The sequence below is a fragment of the Thunnus albacares genome, chromosome 1, assembly GCF_914725855.1.
Source record: "Thunnus albacares chromosome 1, fThuAlb1.1, whole genome shotgun sequence".
NCBI lineage: Eukaryota > Metazoa > Chordata > Actinopteri > Scombriformes > Scombridae > Thunnus > Thunnus albacares.
Genome location: NC_058106.1, coordinates 29,237,394 through 29,254,772, shown reverse-complemented (window position 1 = coordinate 29,254,772; position 17,379 = coordinate 29,237,394). Strand labels below are relative to the sequence as shown.

Genomic DNA, 17,379 nt, shown 5'->3' with positions numbered 1-17,379 from the left:
AAAGGTATTTTGTCTTCGAAATAAAAACGAAACAGAAAAGTGGAAATGTTGTCCATTCAGTATAACCAAAATTCATTAATGCCTTCACTTTTTGAAGGTATATTTAACTTAAGAGTATGGATATTACATTTCTCAGCCAGACATCTGAGCATTGGAACAAAAAAGTGGTGGCAGAAGCACTTTAAAGGAGGATTTTAGCATGAGCATCTGGTATTTTAGGTTGGTTTAAAGGTTTGTAAATAGCAGTCTCAAGCTGTTCTTTCTACCCCACAGTCCCACGAGCCATCACTCTTGCTGTGAGGGCATATCACCCAGGCTTTTAGAGGTATTGTAAGTGCACTAAAATATGATTTAGCTGTGAAGCACAGCTCTAATTCTTGAGTCATTTCTCGTATTCCCTGCCATATTTATTCCGTTAAGATGAATTAAATGCATTTAAAGGAAATAAACTGAGTAGTGGGGTGCCTTGCCATGCTTCAAATTATGAGTGGTTATTTAGCAATCCCTTTCTCTGATGGTAAATAGTAGAGTTTGAAATAGGCAGTGGATGGTTTTGTCATTGGCTCTGACATTGGCAGAGAGATTGATTATAGCGTCATTCATTTGACACAAATGTATGTTTTAAAGCAAATGGGCGAAACATCAGGTCTGTCAGGAATATAGATGAGGGAGCTTCTGCAGAGGCAGCCTGATAGCAGACACTATACCACACTGGCAGGGAGGTATTTTTATTCCTCTCACTGAAATCCAGTTGTTTCACTCCTTGGAATTTCTTTCACAGCCTGTGTATATCTTCAGAATGTGTGTAAGCATACTGTATTTACAATTTACAATTAAAATTTACAATTTCATTTAGCAGATGCTTCTATCCAAAGCGACGCACATCTGAGAGTTGATATAACACAAACAAGGATCTAGTCAGGAGATAACAACACAAGGAAGTGCCATAAAGCTAAATTCCAGTCCAATAGGATGTAGGTGCCAACAGGCAGTGCACAGAGGTAAAACAGATTTTTTTGTTTGCTTCAGTCCATCATGTACGGAGGTGTTTGCAAGAGAGCTGGGTCTTTTGTCTTTTCTTAAAAATTGAGGGGGACTCTGCGGATCAGATAGAGTTTGGTAACTCGTTCCACTGCCACGGAACTACAGAAGAGAAGAGTCTGGCTAGCTACTTAGGGCCCTGTGGTGGTGGTAATACCAGGCGCCTTTCATTGGCAGAGCGTAATGTGTGGGAGGGAGCGTAGACCTGCATGAGGGAGTTCAGGTAGGTGGGAGCTGTTTTAGTTGCTGTTTTGTAAGCGAATATCAGGGTTTTGAATTTGATGCGGGCAGAGTTATGAACAGCGGGGTGACATGCTGTTTTGGGCTTGTTGAAGACCAGACGTGCCGTGCCACTGCGTCCTGGATCATCTGCAGAGGTTTGAACGGAAATGCAGGGATGCTTGCCAGTAAGGAGTTGAAGTAGTCAATGCGTGATATTACGAAAGCCACTATCAGGAGTTGTGCTGCATGCTCAGACAGGTAGGGTCTGATCTTCCTGATGTTGTACAGGGCAAATCAACCCGACCTAGAAATTGAGGCCATGTGAACCTTAAATGTTAGCTGGTCATCAATCATGACACCCAAGTTTTGGGCAGATTTTGTGGGGATGAATTGGGTTGAATCGAGCTGGACACTGATCTATTGTTGTATAGAGGGACTGGCTGGGATGACAAGGAGCTTGGTTCTAGAGAGGTTAAGTTGAAGGTGGCATTCTTTCGTCCATGACAACTGTTTGGTCTACCGGCTGGAACGATAGGAAGAGCTGGGTATCATCAGCATAGCAATGGTATGAGAAACCATTGGAGTGGATGATTGCACCAAGTGAGGTGGTGTATATTGAGAAGAGAAGGGGACCGAGTGCTGACTCTTGAGGAACCACTGTGGATACGTAAGCCGTGCAGTTTGGACATTTCTCTCCTCCAAAATACTCTAAAAGATCTCCCTGAGAGGCAGGACATGAACCAGCGGAGGACAGATCTTTAGATACCAAGCTCAGTGATTGTGGAAAGGAGGATTTGGTGGTTAACCATGTCAAAGGCAGCTGACGGATCTAGCAGCAATATAGCTGAGGATTGACCAGTATCTCTAGCTGAACGCAATGATTCCATTACCAACAAGAGTGCAGTCTCAGTAGAGTCTAGACTCTAGTCTAATGTCAGACTGATTCAGATCATATAGGTCGTTCTCAGAAAGGAATTCAGAGACTTGGTTAAAGACTGTGTGCTCAAGTATTTTTGATAGGAAGGGCAAGAGTGAAACTGGTCTGTGGTTTTCAACTTGGCTGAGTTGAGTGTAGGTTTTTTGCACAATGGGGTGACCTCAGCTTTCTTACATGTGCTGGGGAACACACCTGTTGTAAGTGAAGAGATGATGATGTGTGTGACTGTGGAGTTAAGTGCGGGGGAAATGGTTTGTAGAAGATTGGATGGTATTGGATCCAGCGAGCAGGTAGTGGGATGAGAGTCCATCAGAAGTTCCTCCACGGGATAATGAGGAGAGTGTGGCCCTGTTAGTTGGCAGCTTCAGACTGGGTTTGTCAGGCTCAGAAAACTGGCTACTGATGGCAGAGACCTTATCAATAAAGAACGAGGCGAACATGTCTGCAGTGAGCAGAGTGGAGGGCAGAGGAGGAGGCGGATTGAGGAGTGAGTTAAAAGCAGAGAGCATTTTCCGAGCATCTGTGGCGCCATAGATCTTGTACTGATAGTAAGTGGTCTTAGCTGTTTTTAAACTGGAGGAGGATGATGGTAGGAGACCATGATGGTCACTGAGGTCAGTGGGCTCTCTGGATTTACGCCATTTTCTCTCTGCTGCTCTGAGCTCTATCCTTTTCTCTCTGATGACTTCAGTGAGCCATGGACCAGGGGGGATGTTGCGAGCAGGTTTGGATGTTAGAGGGCAGAGATTGTTTTGTATGCGTGCGTGTGTTTGCGTGTGTTGTGTGTGAGTAATCAAATCCTGTCATTGAGGAAAGGCCTTCTGGCAGTGGTATGTTATGTCACACAACTATACCTCAGTCCACAGACTGCATCCTGTCAGAGAAAATATCACTCTATGCTCCTCTGTGTTTCTCTGCTTCTTTGTTTGTCCTTGAGTTAAGAACATATCCATAAAATCTTGTAAAATCACATATTATCTTAAGCCAAACTCTGTTAATTGTGCAAAATGTGGCAATTATATTCTATACAGTTGCAGTTATTTTCTAAGATCTCTTTGTTGTATCACTAATATCAAGAAAGTAACCTCTGATTTCTTTAAACAGCTTAATCTGTGTAGGAAACTGACTGCTTTGGCAAATTTCTTTCATTTGTTTTAAAAACTATGACAAAATAATGTTAATTGATTTGTTAAAAAAGATGTTTTCTTTGTTTGATTGCACTTTCATTTGATATTTCCATGTTTAGGGGCTGTTGGATTGTTAGAGTTTTTCATTTTGGAATACATCTGACAACACATGTTGAGTATTAGGGCTTTTCAGTGTGCGCACTGCACTGTGTTTGATTGCATTGAGGAAGTAGCATAATGTTTTTTTTAACTGGACAAGAGCAGTCTGTTGAGAGCGTGGCCATTGGGTGAGGACATTAGTCACCCCCTCCTCATTCACACGGCATGCTCACAAGAACTGAAGCGGTCACCTAGCAACCAGCAAAAAGTTTAGGGAAATTCCTGTGTGTGGTCATGCTCACACAAAGCTGAAGACGATTCTAGTTGTTTAAGTGGAGCAAAAGACCCACACTTTAGAGCACTTGTGTCAGATAAAGTAAGATACTGTACATCGTCGACAGGTGTCTTGTCATTCCTTGATCTCTATTCATAAGGCAAAATTCTGCTTTGGGAGGTAAACAGTCTGCGCTCTGTCTATTATTTAAGTATTTAGCATCTGTCTCTCGATAAGAAAGGATCAAAACTAATTAATGCCATCTGAGAATAGCGTGCAAAAAACGCTCCTGTGTCCTCGCAGTGTGGGACTTGTTCACAGTGGGGAGGGGGACAGACAGAAAGAAAATTAATTTGAGACAGGAACGGCCAGTGAAAAAACGGAGGAGGGGCAAAGACAGACAGAGAGAAAGAGAGATAGAGAAAGGGTCCAGGGAAGCAGTTTAGTCTGGCCCAGGCAGGGTCTCTGGGTTCCCCCCTCAGTCCTCTGTTTACACACAGCGAAATTTCTGACAATTTCACAGCTCTCCTTTCAGTGGCCATTGAAAAGGGACAGATTCCTTCCTGGTTACTCACCCTCTATCCAGTGAAAGTGGTTGCTATCATGGGAAAATCCAAACCTTTGGCATCCTCAGTGGGTTACCTCTCTGCGTTGTGCTATAGCCTCAGTGCAAACAGCGGCCCCGCGTAATGTCTGTGAAATCTGTGTGTGCGTGAGGTTCAGGGCGCATTGCTGGGATTAAATCAAACAGGACCCCTCATTCAGGGGGTTCACTCTGCAGTACTGGGTCTGTTTGCATTCATGTGCTTCTTTCAGTAAGGTCCAGTAGGAGCGTCTCTCTCTGTTTGCTCAGCGCTGGAGAATGTATACAGCATTGTTTCTTATATGTGGGCTGACCCTGCCAGATGCCATGGCCACAAAAACCTCTTCTCCTTAATCAGACAAGAAGGCCTAGAGGGCAAAGTGGCACGCCGCCACCCATGCCCAGCAGAATGGAGAGAATTACAGAAAGGGAGATAGGAAGATATGAATGGATGTGGCAGAAAGGGAGATGCAAGAGAGGATGGAAGTCAAGCCAGGGAAAACAACAACGACTCTGCCTGCACTGTATTTCAACAAGATGGAAGAGGCCCAGCTCTCTTTATGGTCCCCTTAAATATGCTTAAACTAGCTCTGGTCTCTCTGCCCTCCGTCTCACAGACAGGAGCTATGGGCCTCTTTATGCCTCATCCCAGGTGTCTCATTACACAGCCACCTTAACACACACTCAGAGAACAGACTCATATAGAGTTATGACACTCTCAGCTGGTGTAAGCTGAACTATTCGAATAACATTAGGCCCAAGCACAAAAGCAACCACAGAAATTCTCTATGTCTTGGCTCTCTGTTCTTGTCACAAGGTTATAGAGGCACTTATGTGTGAATGCATGCAACAAAATATCAGTTATGTATAAAAACTGCAGGGATCCTTTGGTAAATCCCACCGATGCAAAAAAGAAAGCACTTGCAGTCTGTGGGAAGGTTTATGACTCATTCATGTTATCTTGTGTGTGAAATGAGTATTTGAATAGAAGTAACCAGGTGTGCCTGGCAGTGGTCCTGTTTTCTATTATTGTTGGATATGGTGAAAGTTGGTGAGTTATGTATGTGGTTAGTGTGAGACAATCTGAGGCGTAGCTCTGAGTAGAGTATATTGATTGCTGTAAGCATCAAAAAGAGACGGCAGCTGGGAGACAGCGGGAGGGCTCAGCGTTGACGAAGCCCACTAGTGTACTTCCTCTCATATTCTGCTTTGTTCATGTACTTCCCTCCAGCTCCCCATCTCGTCCCCCAGCATCTCCTCCTCCTTCTCTCTCAGCAATGACCACTCAGAAGGCAAGAGAGATGGGCAGAGGAGGGGAGGAGTGGAGGAGAGAGCAAAAGAGAGAAAAGGGAGAGCACTTAGTCTGTAGGGCATTAATAAGCATGGCTCTTGGCGAGCAAGTGCTTCCTACATTCCCACACAAAAACACACGCACAAACACACGCGCACATATTCACTCACTCACACACACTCAGTGATGGTTGGCCACTAGCCAGCACCTCCCTGGGGTTGAAAAGAGGGGATGTGTAGTGCAGACTACAGCAGGAGTGGCTGTCTGAGGGAATGGCTGAGAGTGTGTGGAGCGCAGTGCCACTGTGGGACAGTCCATTATCCATACCCCTTGGTCTGCATTTCAATGGTTCCTGCCAGAAAAGAGAGAGCCAAAGCGTCAAGCAACAGGCAAAGGCTTCCTCTCTCGAGAATTATATATGTCTGCACATTCGCATATCCAAGTTGGCTGCATGATTCATATTCAGCCTGAGTGAGAGCAGCAATGTTGTTCCTGTTTTAATGACCTCCCTTGTCATTTGTCTTATCTCTAGCCTCATGTAGATGTGGCATGCTTAGCTGGCAGGGACTTGACGGGACTGGGGTGGCCTGCTTGACCCGTGTGAACAATAAACTGTTGGCATGACCACATGCCGAACACCACAGTAATAAGTCTGGCAAATAACAGAGCAAGCCCCTGTCTCAGCCCTGCTCAGAGATGCTCGTCCCTGCTCGCTTGGCCACCTGGCCGCATCCACTCTACCCTGCAATCCTGTTGTCATCTTCAGGGAGTGACTTGACCTGGAGGGAGGCCAACAGCCAAGACAAGACAAGTTGCACAAAGACCATAAAAGAAATACATTCGTCCACAGCAGAAAACAGGTAAGAAGAGAGAGAAACATACTGAAGCAGAACTCTGCTGCCCGAGTGCTGATCAGGACCAGAAGGAGAGAACACATTACACGTGTTTTAAAGTCCTTACATTGGTTTCCTGTCAGTTTCCACATTGATTATCAAATTCTTTTACTTGTTTTCAGAGTACTTCATGGTCTTGCACCGGCCTACATGTCTCACATGCTTACAATGTATGAACAATTATGGCCCCTCAGGTCCTCTGGCACGAGAAGCTTTTATGCTCAGAGCCACTGGAACAGTCTGCCTGAGGATCTGAGAGCAGCTGACGGGGTTGATATCTTTAGATGTAAACTTAAAACCTACCTCTTTAGCCTGGGATTGATTAAAAATGATTTATAAACATTATTTACTTTATTTTATTCACTTATTTTATTATATTCATGTTGTACAATTTTATTTTATCTTTTATTTTTTTATTACAAATATTATTTTTCACTCCTTGATTTATTTGTTTTCGTTTTGTTATCTAGTTAATTTAATTAATTTCATTTCACTCCATTTTATTATTATTATAGTTTTTAAATCTGTTTTATTTTATTACATTATTACTGTTTACTGTCTACATTTGCTCTGTCTTATTATTTGCTTGTCAGTCATCTGTGAAGCAGTTTGAATTGCACTAATCTGTATGAATATTTGATTGATTGATTGAGAATGGTTAGCAGAGAAAGTGGCCATGAACAAGAGAGCAAATGAGTCAGGGATTTATTTTAGGTGACTGAATAAGTAAACATTTAACTACAGCATCAGGGAGTTGGCTTTTCTTTATCTTTAAATCATTCAGCGTACCGTCTCAAAACACTAATTTAGTTCAGTTCAAAATTTTAAAAGGGAGAACAACATATAACCAAAATGTCAGTTTTGGGTTATATATTTGCTTTAAAAATATATTTTATGTGTCAGAGGCATGTGCTGAGTTAAAACAGAGAATCTAATTCCACCAATAATCTTAATATGAGCACAATCATGAGAAAAATACCTGATTGACTCGAGTTCTGAACAAAGTGGCTGTTTCAAAAGAAATTTCATTCTCTTTCTTTCCATTTTATAATCCCATCAAAGGATGAACTTCATGCCAATTCTTGTCAACACTCTTTTCTGATTGCTTTTTCTTTTAGGAAAATCTGTATTATTTCAACATGTGCTCGCTCACATGAATCTCCCCTGGGAGGATGCACCACTTTTTCTTTCTTTGTCATTTACTAGCGCTCTCTACCACTTTGTCTGAGTTGCATGTCTTTCTCAGGGGGAACCATCTTTCAATAGGTGATGTTTACTGGTTTTGGGAGATAAAGAAAATGTATTCTGTTTAATAACTGGGAGTAAAATATTCTGATAATACTGTTGGCTCAGAACAAAAAGCACAGCAGTGAAGCAATAATAGTGCCACAAGCACGCAGCTGGTCAATCTTGTTTCAAAAATGTTCCTGTGGTGAAGTGCTGGAGTCAGTGTAGTCCGCCTGTGAGAATGATTCTTTTTGACTTTTTACTGTGGAGTAGCTAAATGGGACACCTTAATCTGATGATTTTATGCAGTGCTTATGTAAATACTACCTTGAGAAATGTCAGTCAGATGGCTCATGCAATCACTGCCGCTATTTGAGAAAGTGCCGTATTCTGTAACATTTCCAACACTGTAAGTCTCCGCACACAAGAATACAGCTTATTGGAAAGAAAGATAAAATCAAGAGGGTAGCTCCTTAGGAGAGATAAAGAGACTCTGTTGGCATCACCTCCAGGGAGTGATTTTAGTGTGAAGTGGCTGGGGCAGTCTTTAATTTATTATTGATCTCCAGGTTCCATCAGACTTGTCCGTTTGTACATTCAAGGAGGCTATTATTGTCCTTCAAAGCATCCTGTGTCATTTAAAAGACATTTGGCTTATTTTATTGGTCTGTAGGATAGGTTTTCAGCCGTGGGGGTGACAGGCAATGTTTAGTTAAATTAAATGTTTATATAGCTCATTTCAGAGGGAACAACATGGTCTTGGTCATCTGGTAGTCACATGCAACATAACTGTACTTGTCTCCATTAAAGATTTAACTGAGTGTATTTATTTGTCTACATAACAGGATCCTAATTGACCGTGCAACACAAGAGCATTCTATCCACATTCTCACACTATTTTGCATGTGAAATCTACCCGAGGTCATGTCCTCTTCTCATTTGTAGCCCTGAGCCATCATTCTTCAATATCCTCTCTCATCAGGGATACATGGAATATTCAGGGGCCGTGGAGGAAGTGTGCACATACTGTAAGGGTACAATATGCAACTTTTTGCCTTAAGGCAACAATTGTGTAATTTTATTCCTGACCTCCTCCCCCTCAGATGGTCAAGTTCATGTCTTAATACTTGTCAATCATCTTGATGAGCTGTCTACCTTGAAATGGCATTTTTGCCCAGGGCTGATTTACACAGGATACATGCAGTAGAGCCACTACAGGTGAGGCAGATGGTGAACACACCTGCTCTACAATATTAAAAAAAAGTCAATTCTGATGGTCACCTGTGTTTTGGAAATGCAGGCTTTATTGTCAGTGTATTTGCTTCATGGTCCTATTGTTTCTCAGTGTTTGCTGCTTTCATACTGCTTTTATTGTTTCTGATCTGATATCACTTCCCTCGGCTTGACTTTGATAACACCACTCACTTTGGACCACAACATCTAGACAGCAAATGTTATACCCTTAAACCTGAGAGAAGCCTCCTTTGAAAATAAACAATTCTTTTACCAGACAAGTACACTGACAAAACCCTTGATTACATTTAATGTCAACATTCTTTTTTTCCATGCAATCCAACATTTTTCAAATTCTTGTTTTCCTGCACATGGCAACTAGAGCATGGTTAAGGTCAGGTTAAAGCATACATACACAATTTCTAAGTCTGTCTCAACATAATACTCACCTGCCCATATCTACACTGAAAGAGTTATTGGTCACTGTAGTAATTTCTCCTGTCCATACTGGCTGTGAAGTAATCCCTTCCAAATGGGTTTCCAATGCAAAAGATAGGGGACAAAATCAATCAGTCCACATTCAGCAGAAGCTGAGGCTAATTTGAGGCTTAGCCATCTTCCAAAATTACCATTTTTCAATGTGCAATTCCATTTTTTCCTTTCCTTGCTGAGCTGTGCAAAGGGATCATGACACAAATCATTCATTTTATAAATGAAAAAGATGCGACCCTCTCCTTTAAGGCATATTTAGGCACACAAAACCCTTAAAGTCCACCTCCACTCACAAATAGGTTTTTCTTCTTAATCCTACAGTTGGATGTTTTAGATTTACTTTGCAGAATGATGTATGTGCTGAGTTTGACACTAGAAGGCTGTTTTCACATTGATCTGCTGAAAGGGGAAATTTTCTGTGTGCTCACTGAAAACCTATTTTTTAAGGGTGGGCCTATAACTTAGAATGGACTTTCTTGTGTCCAGCAGTTACATTTTTGAAATAAAATATATTTATATACTCATAGATCCTAGGTTTTTCAATGAGAGAGAAGGAGGAGGTGTAATTTTAAGGATTTTAAAATGGCAATTATACTTTGGAGTGGGAAACCATATCCATACCAAATCAGACACACTTTATTGTTCCAAGCAGCGATGTCTTAATACATGTCTGGAGGGGATCTTTAAGGTAAGGTTCATTAAAAGGAAATATTAGCTGCAGTTTTGTGACGAGACACAAGCTCTAGTCTTCTGTATGAAAGTTGGAATGGCTACACACCACCCTTGTTTTCTGCCTCCCTACATATACAGTAGGTCACACTACTTCCTGCATTGGGATTGGGCATAATATACTGTACATATAATATAAACAAATATCAATTATCCTAACCAATTGTTATGATACTTGGCTAAAATGAAAAGCCAATTTCAGGCTTGTGGAGTATATTTAACTACATTCTCTGTAGATACATTATCAGAAACACACTGAAAATGTTCCATTTTCTGTATTTCTTGTTGCAAAATAAAAAAGCATACTGCTACATAAACCCGTGTCAGCAAAGCTTGTTGAGCAATAGCATATTACACCGCCAGACTGAAAGTTAACAGCATTATTGTCAGGGGACACATCAGTCTCATCACAGCTGCGGGAGATCCCACTGTTGTTCCTCACTTTCACTTCAACATTACACTTAGGGTGTGTTTTCTTTGTCAAACACTAGTACATGTGATTAATATGAAATAGGCTACATTTGAAGTGCTCGATTAAAATTACATATCATTGAATGTGCACAAACATAAACACACTCACACTTTTATTGTACATGTTGAAATTATAATTAGCCGTATCCTGTCAGTAGTCCAAACATGCAGCGCTTCGTTAACATACAGCGCTGTTTAAAAAAAATCTGACATGCATTAAACATGGCTATTAATGAACGTGACCAAATTGGTGTCAGCTTGCTTTGATCTACATGAAGGACCTCCGAACATAATTATTCATAATCTCTTCTCTGTTTTGTATGTGTGTGTGTGTTTGTATGGGTATGCTATGCGTGTATGTGTGTTGGACCGTGCTCTGTTGCACGCTGCTCTGAGCTCTGGTGCGCAGTGATATAGAAGCCCTCTGTCAGTTCACGTCCCTCCTCCACCCAACACTCGCATGAGGGTGTTGGAAGCCATCTAAGCCATCCAAGCCATCTGCCTGCTCCTCATCCAGAGTGGAATTCATAATTTAGGCACCTTGAATGACCCAACGGGCCAGGTAGCCACCAGCAAGCCATGTTGTCCAGCAGCCAGCCAGAAACCAAACAAGCATGTCAGCCAGTGGAAAACACATTTAGCCAAGTATTCAAGTCGCGGGAAGCAGCTGAATACATTTGGAATAGCTGAGTTTCAGAAGGATAATCATGGTTTTACTGTGAAAAGAGAGCAGAAGGGCAAGCAGAGGGTCTGGCTGAGAGGGTAATGGGGCTAATAGGGTTGGTAAATGAAAAGCCAGATGATGATAACTCTGCAGCTGATTCTATCTATGCCCATATATAACCTCCTTGTATGTGTGTGTGTGTGTAAAAGTGACAGAGAGAGAGAGAATAGATGCCAGGAACTGAAGAGGAGGGAGTGGTACGAAGGCCAGAGACCTCCCTCTGGATTTGATGAATTCTTCACAGTTCTGAGAGCTTTATGAAACATTTATGATCGACGTCATTTCTTTCTGTGTCTCTATCATTGTCTCCATCTCTCTATGTGCCTGACTGGGTAGGTAGAAGCATGAATTTCAGGCGTCTAAAATTACTCACCTGTGTGTATGTTAACCCTTACAGCCAATCAGATTCTCTTTTTTTCTGACTCCTAAAGATTGAATGCTGCCAATGGAAGTTAATAATTCATCCATGTATTAACCTCAATACTTACGAAGAGCAAAGCCCGTACATACAGTATACTCTCTCTCTCTTTCTCTCTCTCTTTCTCTCTCTCTCACACACACACACACACACAAATAAGGAAGGGAGAGGATCTGATTGGTCTTTGGGATTGAGCGACTTGTTTATGATTTATTTACTACTCACCGGAGCTGGTTTATGATGCGAGGTTTTATGCATACACACACACACAGACACACACACACACACACACACACACAAACAAACACACACACATGCACAAACATGCGCATTTAAGTGCACTGTCAACAAACAGGGGATCAGTCTCTCTCCCATCTGCTGAGTGTGCCAGTTTGCCGCAGGCATTAAGACACCTTCAGATGCTTCACACACACACATGCATGCACGCACACACACACACACACACACACACACACACACGCACACACAGCAGGAAGAAAGTGACACCACAACAGCATATTCTGTTCAAAACTGGAGCAGACAGCCCAGTAACAAGAGGCATAAATTACTCCATCCCCCCATAGGAGACAATCCAGAAGAAAAATTTAAATGAGATTCCATGGAGAGAATAGAGTTTTCAGTAAAGTTTAGCAATCATTTCCCCTAAATATTATCTCCTGGACTGTGGCTGTCTTTATAGAAAGCCCTTCTCTTTGATCCTGCTGCTGTGTAAACGTCTATTAGCAAGACAACATATAATGACTCCTAGGTAGCAGTTAGCTGAAAACAATGCGAGCTATTCCCAGCTGCCACATCTCAAAATACCACCTCATTCAATCAATACTTTTTGGCTTATTTCCAAGTCAACTCCCTTCTTCTGACAAAATATATTCTGCTGTTTGTCCTCAAGCTGCATCAGATGGCACTATAATCATCCGGAGGGATGCCAAGTCAGGCTGTGGTGGTAATTGTGGCTGTTTTCTTGGTTTGATCTAATTCCAGCTCATGTGCATTGACAATGTCTGTAGCCTAGATCCCCGTGACTAAATGGGATTGGACAGTTCTTGTACCATGACCTCTGTTCAACTCAGTATGACAGCAGAAATGTGGGCTACCGTCGATGTGCTCCCATTAGCTTACCTACTGTATGGATTTTTCCTTGGATATAGATGGCTTTCATTCCCCGATATTGAGCTCAACCCCCCATCCCGAAAAGCTCAATTTCTGTTTGATTAGTTCCGACCATTATCCTCCATTTTCAAATCAATATGTTCACCCTGTTCTATCTATTGGGTGGCACAAAAAGATGTTTGCTGAGAGGTGCTGTGAATTGGTCGTCCTGTTGACTGATTGCAACTTGTTTAATTTCTGTTTTTAGAAGTGAACTGGCTAATTCACAACTTTCAGTTGGTGCCAGTTATGATCAGGATGATTTGAATCTGAGTCAAATTTTTCAATTAGGTATGACAAAGGATAGGTACTTGAGGTAGGTCTAATATGTCTTTCTAATACAGTATGCTATATTTGACTGTTATTCCTTTATTCTGTGTTTTATTATGTTGCACAATACAGTAAATTTGCAGATATTTGGTTTGTTAATTTTTAGTGTTGAACAACAATATGAACACCTGTACAGTCTAATGCATTGCAATACATTACTTTGTATTTTGTAATGCAGTTTTGTTGTATTAAATTTCATATGACTGTGTGAGTTTGTTAAATTTTGTCCATCTTTCAAGGCTGTTGAAAAATGCAACATAATTGTAAGTTTTCATACTTAACAATCTTGTCTGTAAGGGGCACAAAGCTCACCAGGTTACTTGCTGAGAGGGCTTATCAGCTGTTTAACAGGTCACAGGTGTCCAGCTGGCTAAGCCCCTCAGCTTGTGACCTGAAGCACCGCTGACGTGATGTGACTCCTGATTCTGACGTAGATAAAGCTTACAACACCTACACCCGGCTGTCTATGCTTACTACCATTCACCTGCCGGTGTGTGTGTGTGTGTGTGTGTGTGTGTGTGTGTGTGTGTGTTTGTGTGTAGACATTACAGAATAACAAACAGGCAAGTTTGCTATAGCATTATCCATCTGTACTGTATCTGCATGGTTGCCTACTTAGTATTCTCAGGTATTGTGCAGTAAGTTGTATGTAGCTACAGCAGAAAAAACAAAGGCAAGCTGGCAAAGAGCTGTGAATAATACATGCGCTGTTGAATTACATCTTGACACAGTTAAGAAAATGTACAATAAACTTCTGAAACAAACTACAAGGGTCTGTGTGTGTTGTACGTGTGAGTGTGTATGCATGTGTAGGTGTGTCTGTGAGATGGTAGCTAGTTGCAGGTAATGGTGTGTGACAGTGGAGCGGCCGACAACATGGCAGGGACTGGGAGGGCTACCAGCATCAAAGCATACTAACTGGTGAGAGACCTGTGCCTTGTCCTGCCGCAGAGCCTGCAAGCATGCAGCCATTTAATTTACTTACTGGAGTAATACAATCATTGCTACAGTAATTTATAATGTCTAAGAGGGTGCTGTCTTTGTGTGTGTGTGTTTAATTAGTCATGCTGGACCTACTGCCTCTTGACAGAGATGTTGTGTTGTGTGTGTGTGTTAGTATGGGAGTGTGTATGTCTCTCTGTATGCTTTTGTGTGCAAGTGCTCGTGCATACATGTTGTAACTGGTTCTGCAGCCTCTTGAAATGCACGTCTATGCCAATGTGTGTGTTTGTGTATGTGTGTGTGTTTGTGTGTGTGTATGTGTGTGTGTTGTGTGTGTACACAACACCATCTGCCTGTGGCTGTGGAGCTAAAATCCCTGATAGCCTCTCGTCCCAATTTCAGAAACAGCTGATCAGTCATCCAACTAGCTGGCTGGCAGCTACATCAAAGACATAGTTGTCTCTGGAGAGCCGTGTGTTATACACTCAGACACGTCACCTGCAATAACACATTCTGTTGTACAATATCATTGTGGTAGCTGGAACAGAATGGCAGGAGCTGCAACCAAAATGCACTAAGGTGTAGCTTTTAATGGCCAGAAAACATGTTCGATGAGATAAAAGGAAGCTAAAAGGTGAAGGTCAAGTCTAGGGTTGGTATATGCCCACAATCTCTGGACATACCGGTATTAAAATGTTATTGCTACTGCTAGTGTTGTTCACCTATAGTGATTTGACACAAAAATTTATTTTGATTTTTATGTCATTAATTTTTCAGATTTGACCGCCAAAACAAAATGCGCTAATATGTGAACTGTTGGGCCAATCAGTGACATGATAAATTCTCTGTCCAATTTTCATTGAAATTTGACTGGTGGTGTTGCAGTTATTCTTTCAAAGTAAAAAAATTTTTTGTATAATCTCCACTGGGTCAATCTGCTTGTCTTTAAGGCTGTGCCTAAATGACTGAGACCTTCAAGATTTTTTTGATTTTTGTGTAATATCACATTTGTTTTAAAATTTTTGATTATAATTCCATTATAATGCTCAGGAAATGCCATGAAAATAGTGACTATTTTCTTACACTTTTGTTACACTTACAGAAGGAGGGATTTAGTTGGGAGTTGCGAGTTAAGTGCCATAAAGCTAAGTTCAGGTCCAATAGGATGTGGGTGCCAACAGGAAGCACATAGAGGCAATGCATAGAGTGTATAGATGCAGATACTATTTTTTTCCCAGTCCATCAGGTGCAAAGGTGTTCGCAAAAGAACTGGGTCTTTTTCTTAAAGATCTAGAGGGACTCTGAGGATCGAATGGAGTCTGGTAACTCCTTTCACCACTGGGGAACCGAGTAATCACATTATTGTTTCCAGAGAGATATACTGTTGAATATTTAAAATGCAATTTTTTATTGCTGTGAGCAAAGCAATAAAAATCCCATTTACCTCCATTGTATTGGCATGGCGACAGTTTCCTGGGGAAATAAAACCAAAACTACATTTGCACAGCTACAGAAGTAAATAAAGAAATACGATTTTTGTAATTTGGGTGAACAAATCCTTTAGCCAGTCAATGAAATTTTAAAAATATGGCTGAATTTTTTTAGCAAGACTAGTGTCTACTAACATGTAGTGAAGAAACTTTATTGTTTCACAGTGAAGAAATGTAATTGTTGTTTATCTGTTTGCTCATTCAGTGTGTTTTGAAAGGATAGCTGCATGTCTGTTAACAAGTGAGTATACTCAATATACAGTATTTCACTGAGTTTGTCTTAACTTTCATCAACATCTGAGCCTTACTTGTTCGGACAATTACAGAGTAACACCTTGCCTCGTGAACTCTTGGCCATCCCTATCTGGCCATTGGTGGTCTGTAAGACATCCAGACTGGGAAAGCCAGGCCAGTGGGTCACTAGTCGCTCATGGTCTTAACCCAGCATGCCTTGGCTCTAGATCTGCTCCAGTCAGAGACATATTATTAGAACCCACCTTACTCCAGGCCTTAGCATGCTTCAGCACAAGGGACTTACCTCATACAGGCCAAGCTAGTTAAATCTCCCAGACACTCAGGCTCTTAATAAAGCCTGACATGACAGCTTGGCCTGTGCATGTCAGAGTGACCCTATAACCTGGAAGCAGCCTTGTGTGTTTGTATTTGTGTGTGTGTATGTGTGTGTATGTGTGCTGAGTTTGTGACACTCCGACTAGGGGTCTTGCCTTTGGGGGAAGGGGCAGACACCTGTCTCCAGCTCAAAGAGAGGTCATTTTCCTGGGGTATGGGAACGACCGTGACTCAGCATCCCCATTGCAGAGGGCAGCTACATTAGCAATACAAATTCATACAATAGGGAAAAGAGAATGTGATCATCCTTTTTTGACGGTGTCATGGCTTTACTTTGTATGGACATTGATTCTTAATAAATAAATATGGCTTCTCACACTTGTTACCCTGGAGATTGATTTTATTCTGTTTTCATCAGCAGCTTTTGAATACATCATGACCACAATTGACAAACAGCAATTTTATCTCCTCATGTGGAAACGGTATACACTTAAGAAATAGTTTTGTGCTACTCAGCCATTGAGATGGAGCCTGCCTGCAGTCGTTTGTGCTATCTAGTGACCACTTTACATGATTCCCTTGTTTTCCACAAGGTTGAACTCACCGGAAAGCTTTTGGATGGTTGGATGGATGGATGAATGGATGAGTGGTTGTATGAACAGAGAACATTGAGTTATGTGGTGACAGAATTATAAGCGGGCACAGTGTGGTGACATCTGTTAAAAAAAGAGAAACCCTCTAAACAGCTTTTGTGGATTAACAGTAAATGATTAAACCCTGTTAGCATATGGATAAACAAGTTAAGCTTATGCATCAGCATGTGTATATATATATGTGTGTGTGTGTGTGTGTGTGTGTCAGTGCTCACACTGACTCTTCCAAGGATCTTGGTCAGGTAGCAGAACAGAAAACAGTGGGGATATACGTTTTGTCTCATTTAAAAACATGATTACTGCATTTAATGCACTTTCAAATGTCACCAGCCTCACTTAGTAAATTTCCTGAATTTCATAGTTCACCTACTCTGTTGCTTTATTGAGTGATGTGGGTGGTACCTTTTAAGATTGTGTAAAACTGAGCGTATTCAGATCCATTCCAGAACAAAGGGTAATAACA

General features: G+C 41.5%; 1 pseudogene; it reads right to left on the bottom strand.

Annotated features, from left to right (window-relative positions):
• Positions 1-1,168: 1,168 nt before the first annotated feature.
• On the bottom strand, positions 1,169-5,899 carry LOC122986440 (annotated as a pseudogene).
• Positions 5,900-17,379: the final 11,480 nt, after the last annotated feature.